The 15,243-nt window shown below is 49.3% G+C and overlaps 1 protein-coding gene across 1 annotated transcript in view; it reads right to left on the reverse strand.

Annotated features, from left to right (window-relative positions):
• ARHGAP9 (Rho GTPase activating protein 9) overlaps positions 1-13,639 on the reverse strand; it is a 744,735-nt gene extending 731,096 nt beyond the window's left edge. Inside the window, exons 1-2 of the mRNA XM_078688987.1 lie at positions 13,578-13,639; positions 13,345-13,471 (exon numbers count right to left, since the gene is read on the reverse strand). The gene's annotated coding sequence lies outside the window, so the exon portion shown is untranslated. The remainder of the gene's footprint in view (positions 1-13,344; positions 13,472-13,577) is intronic.
• Positions 13,640-15,243: the final 1,604 nt, after the last annotated feature.

The raw sequence follows: 15,243 nt of genomic DNA on the forward strand, positions 1-15,243 counted from the left end.
CACGTTCACAAACAGGTATAGGAATTTCGGCAAAATGACCATTTTTGTCAGCGCCACTTTCCCCGCAATGGATAGGGGCAGTTTAGACCAAATTGCAACCTTACCTTCCAACCATGTATATGCCTTACCAAAGTTCAAGTTCCAAATCTCCTGCAGACTACGGCTCAGCCACACCCCCAAATGTTTGACTGCCTCAGCCTCCTACCTTAGCGGAAACTCAGATGTCACCACCGGGGTACCATCAGTTAATGGAAAAATTACTGACTTCGCCCAGGTAATGGAGAAGCCAGCCAGCCCTCCAAATCTGATGAACTCTCGAAGAATCTGATCCAAATTTTCTTCGGGGTTTACAATGTACAGGGTTACGTCATCCACATAAAGCAAGATCAGTAAGCTACGTGTACTGAAACCTATCACCCTTGCAGTATGATGTTGCCGGATTCTGGCAGCCAAGGGCTCCATAGCATTAGCAAAGAGTAGGGGTGATAGAGGGCAACCCTGTCTCGTGCCCCGCGATATCTGGAATGGGTCAGATATTAAACCATTGACCCTGATCCAGGCTAGCGTCATTGTATACAGCAGCCGGATTCGATTTATAAACTGAGGGCTCAATCTCATACGTGTCAATATTGTAAATAGATATGGCCACTCAAGCGTGTCAAACGCTTTAGTCACGTCTAAAAAAAACAGCAGCGGCATGAACACTTGGGTGGAGATAGTACAGCACTGAGAACAATGTACGCAAGTTGTGCGAGGTCGACTGTCCAGGGATAAACCCCGACTGATCAGGGAGAGCAATCATCGGAAGTAGTGGCTGAAGTCTAATCGCCAGCAATTTAGCATATATCTTTACGTCTACATTGATCAAGGAAAGTGGCCTGTACAAGTCAACCTCCATTTCTGCCTTGTCAGGCTTCAGCAGTGTCATAAGCAATCTGGGGGCCAGTTCTTCTCCGTACATTTTGTAAAAGGCGGTCGTCAGACCATCGGGTCCCGGGGCTTTATTTAGTGGCAAACCTTTTATGACCTGTGTTACATCCTCCACCGTAATGGGGAGGTCCATGTAGACTATGTGTGTATTGTTAAACCACACCAAGGCAATAGAGTCTAAAAACTCCTGCATGCCGTCTGGATTTGAAGTCTGGGTGGCTGTGTATAGGGAAGAATAGATTGTGTAGAACTCGTTGAGAACCTCTGACTGGCCCCTAATGGTGTCTCCATTGGCACTATTTATCTCGTGCACATAGGTAGTGGATCTGGATTGACGGATCATACCCGCCAGCGTGCGGCCCGGCCTGTCACCTTCGCCATATCGCCTAGCCTCGGCATATTTGCCCAAAAATTTTACCTCCCTTTGCGACTCCTATGGAGAAAACTCCAACAGTTTCCCCTTCAGCCGTAGCGGGGTCTGTCCTAGAGTAAAATTGCCCTTCAAGTTCCCTTATCTGTCCCTCTAGGTAAGCTATAGTGCCCCTGATAGCTTTAAGCACACCAGCCTGCCGTGCTATACATTGTCCTCTGATCACAACCTTAAATGCCTCCCATAGCGAGGCTTCGGTGTTCACTGATCCAGAATTAAGAGCAAAATATTCTGTAACTTCAGATCTGATCTCCTCTTTGACGGCCTCATCCAGTAGTGCATGTGGGGGTAGTCGCCAAGTGAAAGCGCGCGGGGGTATGCCTGGCAATGACAATTTAAGCAAACAGGGGGCATGATCCGATAGCAAGCACATCAGATGGGTCACTTCAAGTGTCCAGGTGGCAACATCCAGCGACACCAACCAAAAATCTAAACGGGACCAGACCGCATGCTGGCTAGAGATACATGTCCCCTCCCTGAGCCCAGGGTGGCGGACCCTCCAGACATCTAATAGATCGCCATCAGACATGATATCTTGTAAGGCCATACTAGCCTGACGATGTAGGGGACGATTCAAGCCATTTCTATCGGAATCATCATTCAGTATGGCATTGAAGTCGCCTCCCCATATTATTGTGTGGCAGCCGTGTGCTCTGATCCGTGACCAAATGTCACGAAAAAAATCAGGGGAGTCGACATTCGGGCCATACACAGCTGCTAGTATTATAGATCTACCGCCCAGCCGCCCACTCAGAATCACACATCTTCCCTCAGGATCAATATATGTAGTGTCTCCCCACCAGTCAACCCCCTTTCGAATAAGTATTGCCACTCCCTGTGCGTAGTTGGAATAAATAGCTGAATGTGTTTCTCCCCATCTGCTGTGGCGTAGCCGATGCAACGGCTTCACATTGAGGTGTGTTTCCTGCATAAAGCAGATGTCAATGTTGTGTCTTGTTAGATAGGCATGCACTAGTCTGGCCTTCCTCGTTCAACCCCCTAACGTTCAATGTAAGAACATTCAATGCGTTAGCGTGTGTTCCCACAAGAGACGCTCACCACCCAATCTTACGCCCGACCCCCGCATCTGATTGACATTCCAGTTTATAACTCCAATGCGTCCGACATTGGCATACTGGCATAAAACCAAACAAACAAAACCCTGCCTCCACCCTCCACCCACTCCAACCCCCCAATCAGGTTGTAGCATACCCTTCCCAGTTCCAACTTTGAAAACTTGCAAACAGAATATAGGGAGGCTTCCCATGGGGGCGAGGTAAAGCTGGCAGACTCCCCTGTCTTCACAGGGTGGCCGGGAGTAATGCGGGTAGGCAGTACGCCGCATCCAGTGAAAATGAAGGATCATTTATATATAGAGCCCCTGGGCTTCTGGGGATCAGCACCTCGCAATATGGAGCCACTTGATTACAATGAACCACATGAGACCAACCTTCTTTGACAGAAAATTGAAACCAACAAAGCACATTTTAAAATACTACAATTAGGCTAGGCAGCAGACTGGCAACATATCAATCATTGTCACTTAGTTGGCCCTCAGAGCGTCCTTCTCTAGCTTTGGCATCTTTAGATTTTTTACTGTCTACATGTTTATCGAATTTTAGCGCAGACTTAGCGTCCCTGAAGTAGTGGGCAGTACCATCATGCGAGACCTTTAGTTTAGCCGGGTAGAGCAGGGAGTAAGGGATCTGTGCCTGCAGGAGAATACGCTTAGCTGGGAGAAGTTCTCTGCTTGCGGCCTGCACTACCGGAGTAAAATCCGGGTAGAAGGATATGTTATTTCCTTTGTGATTGATTTGTCCTTTTTCCCTTGCCAAATGCAGGATAAGGTCTCTGTCCTGGTAGTTTAGAAGTTTGGCCAGTATTGGTCGTGGCGTTCCGCCGACAGGGGTCCTCGGTCCCAGAGATCTATGAGCCCTTTCAAACACGAATACTGGGGACAGGTGTGGGTCAAACAGTTCATGTAGGAGATCCGACATGAATACTTCCATTTTTTAAATAGCGGTGGTCTCTGGAATACCAGTAATTCGGAGGTGGTTCCTTCTGGACCGCGCCTCCATATCATCGTTCTTGGCCCTTATGATGCTTAATAATTTATCCATATGCAGTAGTTGTTCCTTTGTTTCAGTTTGAAACTCATGGTATTCAGTGTGTCTGTTCTCCAAGCTGTCCAGCCTAGTTTCGTGGTCAAATGATCCAGCTTTGTGTCTATGTTGCGCAGACTGGAGCGCATTTCTACCATTAATGTTCGCAGATCTTCCCCCGATCTTCTGACTGTGAGCCTTGGGTTAGGCCGCCCTGCGCATCAGGGTCATGGTCAGTGTGCCTGGTAGAGCACTTGTTTTCAAAGTTTATCTTGGGTTGCTTAGTGTTGGGCTTGCCCATGTCACCAGAAGCCAGCAATGCGCACAGTACTTGCACCACACCACTGCAGCACCACTCACCACTCTCTCAGCTGCACGTCAGCTGTGCACCCACAATTTCAAAAGATAGGGCACTACCACTGTAGGTTTTCAGTCCACTGTACCTGGCCACATTCTATCACTAAACAATGCACATCAGATCGAACTGCGAGAACATCTCATGTCGTGCTCCACTGCAGGCAGAGGCAGCGCTTCCCGCGCTATATATCCACAGTTTTATGGGCCCATAGTTAGCCTGCGAGCAGGGAAGACAGGGCTCCCGCCTGATGTCTGCTTTCATCCGTCCGGCCAGCACAACCGCAGTAAACAGGAGTTCGCAATTATGGCCCAGACTCTTCTCTCTCCCCGCACCTTATCCAGACAGAGCTCTATATCCAGTGTTCCCGCCCTCAGATCTGAATCCGTTTTCTCCGTCACAGCTTTAGTATAAGGAGATCTCCTGGCCAATACAGTCTATGCATGCAGCGTGATCACAGTCTTTAAGGCACAGCGATTAATAGCATAAGTGACCCCCAATATAGTTTCATCTGACCTATGTGTTCACGTTGTGGGGAGTCCGTGTGTGACGCCAGCCACCACAGAGTCACTATATATCGGGCTCAGGCTTCAATCCACCAAAATGGTGGCCGCCGGTTCTCAGCGGAATCCTCTTCGGATACACTCGAACCAGCCGGTGTCTCCGGGCGTGTCACCCCCGCCCGGGGAAGATGCAGAGCCCGCTGGCTTCCGGTGGCACCTCAGATCTGCCTGCTACCGTGGGGATCAGCACATAAGCAGCTTCCTCCTCTGGCCTCCAGCACTGCCATCCGCCGACTTTAGCATTTCTGGTAAGGTAGACCCACACAGCAGCAGGCTTGATTTTCGAGATAGCCCGTTCCTCGCTTTGACCTCGCTCCAGCGCTTCAGCCGACCTGCAGCCCAGCCTCTCGTATCCCCAGCGTTCCTCTTGCAATCTTCGTGAAATTAGTGCTAGCGCAGGCACCAGAGTTCCCCCAGCTCAGAGAGGCTTGTTGGCACCGCTATAGCCTCACCATGTGCAGGATTACGTTCAGGATTTCTTCCCGGTCGGCAGAGCTCGCTTAAGAAGCGTCCATTTCGCAGCTCGGCCAGCCACGCCCCCAATTCTTAATTTTAAACACTGTATGATTTCCAGCAAAGATATATAAAAACCGAGTGGAAGGGGCGTGGCCAAGATGGCAACGTGAGCGGACGGAGATTCTCCGAGCTCCCGCTGACGGCCGATAAAGCATCTAACCCCGAGCTGCCCAGGGTGCCTAGATTGGGAGAACAGAGGTGCCCGAAGCCAGGAAGCACCTGTGGGGCCCCCGGTGCCGCTGCCACGACAGAGTCGAGCCGTGGTGAGGCGGAATTTGTTGCGCCGGAGTCGCGGCCTGCCCAGGTTCTGGGGAGTGGATCGAGCGGCGGAGAAAGTGGCCGCGAGAGAGTGCCGTCGCCAGCCCAGATACTGGCTTGGCTTGTTGGGGCAGCCCAGAGTGCGGGATTCCGGGAGAGGTGCCGGCAGCGGGGAGTGATACCGCGCAAAGGAGGAGAACAGCAGCAGTTGGCGGCCGGGGAGCTACGGAGGGAGAGAAGGCTGCCATCTTGGGCTCGTCTGTATCGGAGCTCGGAGCAATCGCTGGGTGGAAGTGGCTCTCGATGATTCCTGAATGCTCCGCGAGAGATGACGACGCCCCTAAGACTGGTAGGACCAGGACGGCGCAGGTACCACGGTGAGCGACAAGAGCCCTCCAACTGTGTGCTTGATGAACGGTGTGGCACCTAGTGCTGGCGAGAGGAGGCCGCCTGGGCCGGCTGGTGTCCAGAGGGGTGCTACACGAGGTGGCTCGAAAGCGGAGGCCAATTCAGTGTGGGCATCACCGGCGGAGCGGCGGCCTGTGAGGGAGACCCGGCCGCATGCGAGATTGTTGGTGGGTGCACTGGTGCGTCATAGGCCACGGAAGCCTGCGGGAGTGAGGAGCAGAGGCCGGGGACGGTGGACCCACACGCCAGGGAAGTGATGCCATGCTGCGAGGACTAGCGACTACTAGGGTGATGTGCCTGTGACGGGCGGACGGTCCTACGCCCAGATTCAGAGCAGCCTGCGGTGGTCGGGTGAAGAGACGGGTTTGCCCAAGAGTCCTTGGAGAGGCTTGAGGCCCGACCCCAAGTAGGTGAAGAGCGCCGGGAGGCACGGGATTACCTCGGAGCGGGCTAGAGGTGATGGTAGCGGAGCGACCGGATTCGCGACACTAAGAGGAAGGTGACCCCGTGCCAGGGATTCAGGGACCCGGTAGAGGGCCACGGCCTGTCATTGCTCGGATCATCGCCGCGGGCGGATAGGAGTACTGGGGAAACGGCGCTGGAACGAGCTACGGGCGATGCCCACCACTAGAGGCCGCAAGGAGAAAACAGTGAAGGAATTCTTTGCAAAGGCACAGGCAGCCCAACAGAAGGACGCGACAACGTTGGCCTCGGCGCAGATGGATCCGGAGGCGGAGGGCGTCTCATAGCCCATTACGAAAGCGTTTCTAGAATCCCTTTTCATGACGCTGAGAGAGGACATCCACACCTTGAAAATTTGCCAGTGAAATCAAGGAAGTGCGTCGGGAGGTGGACGGGATAGGTGAGCGTGTGGCGGACTTGGAGAGCAAAAGCGATAACAAGGACACTGAGCTTGCGGCTCTACAGCAAGAAATCATACGCCTCCATAACCAACAGGTGGACCTTCAATTGCACATGGAGGATCTGGAGAACCGTTCCAGAAGGCATAACATCTGCATTCGGAACGTTGCAGTGTCCGAGGCTACCAAGGACCCATTTCGGTTCGCTAGGGAGCTCTTCAATCATGTTCTGGGGCGCCCGCTGGAATCGGAGATACGCCTAGACAGGGCTCACCGGGCGGGTCCCCCAAGGGCTTCGCCGGCGCCACCACCAGACATTCTAGTCTGTGTCCAGGACTACCGTAGAAAGGAGGAAATACTGCAGAAGGCAAGACAGATGCACCCAATTTTGTTTCAGGTCACGTCGCCGCTGCTGCTTCAGGACCTGGCGGCTCTTACACTGCACAAGCACCGTCTCTTCAAGCCTGTCACGTCTCCCCTGCAACAACGGAACATTCCCTACAGTTGGGGTCACCCATTCAGACTGGTCTTCAAGATGGAGAACAAGCAGTACCAGCTTCGCTCGGTCTCGGAGGCCTGTCGTTTGCTGGGAATTAAACCACCCGCAGAGGAAGATGAGGGTCAGGGAGCTGCGTCAGCGATGGACGATTCCAAGCCTCAGTGGCGCCAGCAGAGGAGACGACGACGGGTGAAGAAGCCTCCGGCAATGAAGATAGCAGCAGGCCAAAGGGCGGCAGTGGAGGTGGTCGCCACGGATGGCAGTGCGGCACACACTGGGTGATGGGTCTAACGCTTAATGAGGGCCCTGGTTTCTTGTTCTGGCTGCCAGACCGTTGGCGGGAGGGAGACCACTGGAAGATTCTTTGGACTACCCCGTGCTACTTTCTACCTTTCATCTGTAGATGAAGGACTTAATGTGTGTGAAGTTGGGGGGGGTGTTGGGGTGGGATGGGGTGGGGGGGAATGGTCCATGGTCCTCCAAAGGTCTGGGGTTGTGTTTAGTATTTTTCTTGGGAGCTTGTGGAGGTGGCGGGGTTCATGAGTGCCGCGGCTGAGGGCTTCTAGGGCGCTACGATGGCTGGTTCAAAGTCCCGCCAGTTAGATGCCGGCAACTGATCTTGTAGTGCTCACGCTTAATGTACGTGGGCTGAATAACCCAGTCAAACGCAAGGCGGTCCTGCTTTGTTTGGAGCAATCCCAAGCTGACATTTGCCTCCTCCAAGAGACGCATCTCCTCCCCGCCTTCGTTCCCGTAAATTCCCCTTTCAATTTTTCTCCTTGAACCCTACTAAAAAGGCTGTGGTAGCCATTCTGGTGGCCCAAAAATTCAGGGGTAACGTGCTAGATAAAACTGCGGAAATTAGGGGGAGGCTGTTGGTGTATAAATTCTTGATAGGGGACACTACATTCACGGTAGGCACAGTATACGGACCCAATGAGGGCCAGGAAAAGTTTTTTCATAGGGCACTCACGGAGATCACGGCCACGACTAACTGTTATATAGTGCTGGGGGGAGATTTGAACCTAGTTTTCGACAATGTGTTAGATAGGTCATGTCAGTGCACCTCGCAGGCTGGGGCTCTCACATCGGAGGGTTTGGCCCGCTTGACAGAACTCGGCCTCCTAGATCTATGGCACGCGTTCCACCCAGGTGAAAAGGACTACACGTACTATTCAAATGCACACAAGTCATATGCACGCTTAGATTATTTGCTTGTCTCTGCATCTATCCAGGCACATGTCACTAGGGTCGACATAGGTACAGCTCCCTTTCCGATCACACGCCTGTGACATTGGTCCTCTCTATGCCAATAGCGCAGAGTTCGCGCAGTGTGTGGCGACTCATTGCTGTACAGGGAAGAGGTGGTCTCTAAAATTCAGCGCACCATCGGGGACTATCTTTCCCATAACAGCAATGCTGAAACTACGCTGGCTACACAGTGGGCCGCGCTGAAAGCGGTTCTTAGGGGGGAGTTCATCTCCATTTCGGCGGCGGAGAATGTGGAGAGGCAGCTAAAAGGGAGGAACTCACACAGCAGACCAGGGAACTGGAACAAATGCATAGGAGGACGGGAGCCCCGAGAATCTGGAGGCAGTTGAAGGTGGCGCGTCAGCAGCTAGCAGCATTAGATCTAGACCGGGCGGAGTTTGCGGCCTTGCGGTTACGCCATGCATACTATACCGGAGGGGACAGATGTGGGCGCCTACTGGCGCACACACTACAAGAAGTGACGCAGCGGCGGGAGGTCTGGGAGATACGTAGAGGAGACACGGAGGACCACGATGTCGCTAGCTCTTTACCTTTACTCCGCGGATCCTCCGGCGGCCAAAGAGGAAGCAGAATTCCTGGCTTCTGTTCCCCTGCCGACCCTATCGCGGGACCAGGATGAGTATCTAGAGAGAGATGTCCATCCGGAGGAGGTCATTTCGGCCATCTCCCATCTCAAGGTGGGCAAAGTTCCGGGTCCGGATGGCTTTCCGGCGAGTTTCTACAAGACATTCTGTGCCCAAGTAGCCCCGCTGCTTGCTCGCCTCTTTACTTCCTTCTCGGAGATGGGAGCGATCTCTAGGGATCTGCTAGAGGCATCCATCCCTGTGATACCCAAACCGGGCAAAGATCACGCCGACTGTGGGGCATACAGACCTATCTCCCTTCTAAACGTTGATCTTAAGCTCTATACCGGAATCTTGGCCTCTCTTGGGGAGTATATGCTGCTGGCCATAGATGCCGAGAAGGCATTCGATAGGGTCCATTGGCCCTATTTGGAGAAGGTTCTGGAGAAGGCAGGTATGAGCCCGAAGTTTCGAACTCGAGTGATGAACTGTTACAAGTTCCCCACGGTCCGGCTTAACGGGTTTACGTCCCCTCAATTTGCGATTGAACGGGGTACGAGGCAGGGGTGCCCCTTGTCCCCCCTGTTCTTCGCCCTTTACATGGAGCCCCTTGCGCAGCTTCTGCGACTAGACCCGAGGGTGCAGGGGATCAAGTTTGGGGGCGATGTCCATAAAATCAGCTTCTATGCGGATGATGTTCTGATCTCGCTTTCCAACGCTAGGGACTCACTACCGGCATGTTTTGAGGACCTCACGAACTTCGGCCGGGTCTCGGGCTTCAAGGTTAATATGACTAAATCGGTGGCCCTTGATTTGTCGCTGGCGGTGCCCCCTCGTGCCCTCCTGCAGGAGGTGTTTTCTAGTTAGTGGGCCTCGGAGGCAGTACCGTACCTCAGGATACAGCTGGCCCCTTCCCCATCGGCCTCGGTAAACATCAACTACTCTCAGCTGCAACAGAAAATTAGGCGCGAGCTGGGGCAATGGAAACACTACCCGCTATCTTGGTTGGATAGGGTTGTGGCGATTAAGAGGACGGTCCTCCCCCAGATCTTGTATCTTTTCCGCACAATCCCCCTTCGTCCCCCTCCGGGCTGGATAAAACAGGTGCAATCTGAGCTGTCACAGTTCATATGGAACGGGAAGAAACCACGTCTGAAATTGTGCTTGGCGATGTTGGCCCCTGAACAGGGCGGGATAGGAGTCCCAGACCTGGCTGCATATTTCCAAGCGGCGCAACTACGCTTCTTGGTGGAGTGGGCATAATGGGGGGGTTTACTGTAATTGGAACGCAATGCATGCAAATTGAAAATATAGATAACAAGAGAAAGACACGCTGCATTTCACATGCCCCCAGTTGTGAAAGCAAGTGAAACAAGAATAGTTCTCGACACATAGGATGAAAGCCTAAAGCAAAAGTGACAATGTGCAAAGAAAGCAGGCTGGCTGGCTCTTTAGTCTACAGAGATCTTATCACGAACCATACAGTCTCCACAGTAAATGGGACCTAAACGCTGTCAATCACCCAAAATGCCCATAGGTTAAAGTGACACTGACACTTTAATGGATGTTTTCTACTTTGAATTCTCCCAGCTCTGCCCAGAAGAGAAACATTTCCGTTTCAAACTAATTTGCCAATGCTTTCTATTCGCTTGAATTCTAAATGTGAAAGTGTGCTTGCTTTCAATAATATTGTATATGTGTAAACAAATCAAATGGATATGTTCCTAAAAAAAAGGGCATACATAAATTAAATAAATTTAATTTTAAGTCGTTCATTATGGATAAAAGCATATTTGGTCATTCATTTGCAAGAGTACCTATGTCAACCAGGGAAGCCTTGGGGACAAATGGCAGTACTTTCAGAAACTTCGTCCAAAACATGACTTGCTAATGATATGAATGTAGTTTTGATGAGTGCTTGAGTTCATGTTTTGTGGTTTGGAGATAACACACACTAATCTAGACAGGCGTTAATGTTATTTCAAAGCATTGGTACATGGAAGTCAGATCGTTTGCTTTCAACAATGCACATTATGAGTGTCACTTCGCCTTGTGACATTGTTTGTGGTTCATGAATGGTAGCAAACAGCTGTGTTAAGAGATGTATTATTTGCATTAATTACACTCCACGTAATTACACTCTACTCAATACAACATAAGTACACCCCACATAAATGCATTCAATACCACATACCAGCAATCCACATAAATGCTCTCCACATGATGACACATAATTCCAATAAGCATAATGTCACTCAATGCTGCACTGTTCCAGCATTTGCAAACATTTTTAAAAAGCAAAAAACAGAGAATACACTAGCCCAAGAAAACTGTAATTAGTCCAACAAACCACAAAGTAGATTTTGAATGTCTTAAAATAGAGAGGAGTCTCAGCTATTTATTTTTCATAAAAAACCTCATGATTGTTTAATACATATTTATAAAATTTGAAAAAGCAAACGGGGTTACCATCAAGTAGCGTGCACAGAATAGAGTAAAAGTATAGTGCTAGTGTGAGATAGAAAAGACCAAGAGGGTCTGAGGAAATTGTGATCTTAGTTTCTGTGGGTCTAAGGTTAAGGAGTCCTTAGAGTGAAACAACGAGCCTGCCCTAAGTATCTCAAATCGACATAACAATGGTGGATAGACTATCAAAATCCACGGGCACTGTAGTATCGAAGCTCCATGCACATAGCACTGATGGCTATGCGTCTTCTTCTTTGAAAAATAAATAGCTGAGACTCCTCTCTATTTTAAGACATTCAAAATCTACTTTGTGGTTTGTTGGACTAATTACAGTTTTCTTGGGCTATTGTATTCTCTGTTTTTTGCTTTGCTTTTCAAAAATGTTTGCAAATGCATGATTAAATCGCATGAGAAATAGAAAATGAATTATGCACTACTAAATAAGTACCAGTAACTGTTTTCAGAATTAACGTCTAGGACCACTTTGTCTGTAACACTTGATACCCAGGTCCTTGGACTTCCATTGGGTTACCCCGTATATGATAGCACTGTTCCAGGCCACACAATTCAACTACGCACATTTCCAATACACACCACATAATTTCACACCAAACAAGATATTTCAAATACAAAACACAATTCCACAACATGCCATATACCCCCAATCCACACCACAGATTTCACATCATTCCACACAATTTAATAACACATCACATAATTAAAATCCCCAACATGCCACACCACAAAGCACAATATCATTCCACATAATAAAACTCCATAACATACACTCTCACTCTACATAATTCCAGGACACTTACTAACATTTAATTGCTATACACATAATTCCACAGCATGGTATGCCCCATATTTCCACTACACAAATCCACTCCATACAATTCCACACCACACTATACCACAACTAACTAATCTGATACAACCCACATAATACCACTATACACCACATACATACACTCTATAATACAAAGGGATAAAACATTGCCATTTACAATACCAAATAGCTCTAACCAGGGCTTTAAGTGGGATGAAAAAACTGGGGAGTCTCTCAAAGGGGCGTGGCCAATGTAATTAAGGGCGTAGCTTAAAAACACCTAACCTAAAAATCTGTGCTTAGCATAGTGTGCCGCCCGACCTGTATTTTGTTGTTTCTGTCATTTCATCCAGGTATATATCATACAACAAGTAACATCATACCTACAACACGTCAGGACTATTGGCTTTGTCAGTGGTTGTAGGTTGCAGAAGATAAATAAGCAGCAACTATGGCTTGTATATAATGTTGAAAAAGCTTCCACTTAAAGCCCTGGTGACACCATGACAATGTTGCTGCTCCTGAGTTTCAAAAAGAGAAGGGAAATCCAGAGAGAAAATGACTCTTTAAAGGATTTCCCTTCTCCCCCTACGCTCACTTGGCATCTTACCGTAACGCCTCTACTCGTGAGAAGTGAGCAGTGTGAGCACACACACACCGATGTGCCTGCTGTCAATGCAGTCCGGACACAAACGGACCGCCTGTGCCAGGGCTCAACACAGAGCCCGATAGAGACCCGTTTTGAGGCCCCCTTTACAAAACTGCCGGTGCTCAGCACCGGTGAGACCCGTCCCACTTAAGTCCCTGGCTCCAACGCTAAAAAAAAAGGCGAGACCTATTACATTTCCAGAGCGTATTTCATAAGCAGTAGGGGAACTGTTCTTCTTATATTAAAAAAGTATGGGCAAGTCGTGTCTCTCAGATCCTGCCCACTTCCACCACTGCCCCTTTAGGGAGCAGTGAGAAATGACCTGTTAAAATTAGAACATTTTCATGTACAGCCCACTGCAGTATTGCTGAAACAAATCGTGATGAATACTCAGAAAAATCTTTGGATTTGGTAACAGGATATAGAGAGGTACACTCTTTAAAAAAAAAACAGATAACGTAGGAAGTGATATCTAAATGCAAATCTGTCCTCTTACATTACTACTCACATTACAAGAAGTATAAAGAAAGAAACGGGGACTTTGGTACAAAGATATTTAAAAAACGATCCAACAACTTGAGTCCAGACACCATGAGCATGCTCAAAGGACAGGCAGACGTTCCAAGTCAAGAGCCTGTTCTTACCTGTTTCACTTGTACAAAGAGATGGAGGAAACAGGAAGTGCCACTGTACGGAGTGCAAGTACCGGAAAGTTGATGGAAGCTCGCCTCTGTGAGATTTTAGTGGACGCCGTCCCGTATGCTTATCATCCTTTAAACATTAAAATGGACACAAATAGACCATGAAGCAAAAACCACATCCTTCCTGAGAGACTGACACAAAATCCATCACTGGTGCGAACATTATTTCATACCACTGACTGCATGAAGATGTTAAGGTCGTATAGAAGAGCATTCGACATGTCGGGGTGCTCACAGGAAAGTCTGATGTGGGTTTACTTCGTGACTTCCTGTCAAAGCTACGAGCGGGCTCTTGGTATGGCTCATCCCACCTGTCATTGTTTCCTGTCAGCTGGTTTCACCTTCACTAATACTCGTCTGCAATTTGCCACAGATGAGGGAGGTCTGGCAGTCTGCAGGCTGAGAAACGAACAGGCTGCAGCCAGGTGGATAGCGACCTCTGTATAGAAGTAATTTTAAGGGGCAGAGGAGCCCTTAAGAGCCAACAGATAAAAGTGGAGGAGGGGCTACCTACAACTGACAATCACGAAGATATAGATATATATTCATTGACAAAACTGAAGTTTAAAGTGACGTTATACTTAGGAATTGCAATAATATCTCACTTTACATTAAAAAAAATAGAAATTCACTGAAAAAAAAAAGGTTAAAGGGACGTGTGTGTGTTCTTCAGGGCACTTTCTTTTGCAGTCTCTTGGTTACACACATGCCCTTCTCGTATAGCTCATAGCAACATCTCTTTCCTCTTTGGAACCCTGTTTTTACTTTCCCCTGTACATATAATTCCTTGCATCGCCTTGCCCTCACCTCCCAGCACACAACACACCCCATCACCTCTAAGCACTGCTTTTTTATTAGTTCATTGAGTGCTAAAGACGTGCTAGACACGTCCTTATTACTGGTACTCGAGCCCCTGCAGGAGGGATGGCAGTGGAAGCGATTCGGCTGCCAACCCCAGCCTTTCCCCATGCAATCTGATGACGTCAGCATGCGCACTGCAGCCAAAGTCATCAAGAGGTGCCGGGGATGCGTAGGAAGCCATTTGCTTCCAGCGTGGTTGGGTAAGAGGTCATTGATCGATAAGTGCTCTGCTGTGTGGTGGTTCGGGAGGGTAGAGAGACACCGGAGGAAAGGGAAGAAGTTTTCCTTCCCCCCTGGGTCTCCTGAGTGCAATTGTGCTGCAAGATCGCCGGTAGGACCACCATCACACAGCAGGAATGCGGCCAATAGGCCACAAGGGATCTTTCTTGTGGGGGAAGCATACGGGTTGCTTCCCAATTTGCCTGCAATATGTTTGAAGACATTCCTGCCTCCCTCCCCTCCACCAGGTGCAGATTGGTCATTTTTAAAGCTGATCTGCCCTCCGGGGGTGCCGGTGGACTGGAAACCCACTCAAAACCAGGGATCAAGAAAATAAAACCCACTAGAAGACACAAGGGGCACATATAATAATTATGTTTATGAGGAGCTGCCCCTTGGGCAAGGGTCGATCCCCTGATGAGATAATTTTTTCTTTTGCTTCCACCCTCCCGGGGTGACTGCCTGTTTTTTTTAGGTCAATTATCCCTGTAGGGTGGGGGGGGGGGGGCGGTTGAAAACCCACAAGGCACCTGGGAATACGTCTCTGTATGTGGAGGGAGCTGCCTTTGGGGTAAAGGTTGGTTTCATTCTAGGGTGCCAATATTTTGCCTTCACTTTGTGCTCCCTTGGATGTAGATCGGCCATTTTTTACTCCTGCCTGACCCTCTTTGAACTGTTTTATTCCTTATCATATGCATTTGTGTCCTTAATGTTTTTTCCCTTTTATTATAGTGCAAAGGTTTTGCTGTTCTTTTGAAGTAT

This window comes from Lissotriton helveticus, chromosome 1_1 (genome assembly GCF_964261635.1).
Source record: "Lissotriton helveticus chromosome 1_1, aLisHel1.1, whole genome shotgun sequence".
Taxonomy (NCBI): domain Eukaryota; kingdom Metazoa; phylum Chordata; class Amphibia; order Caudata; family Salamandridae; genus Lissotriton; species Lissotriton helveticus.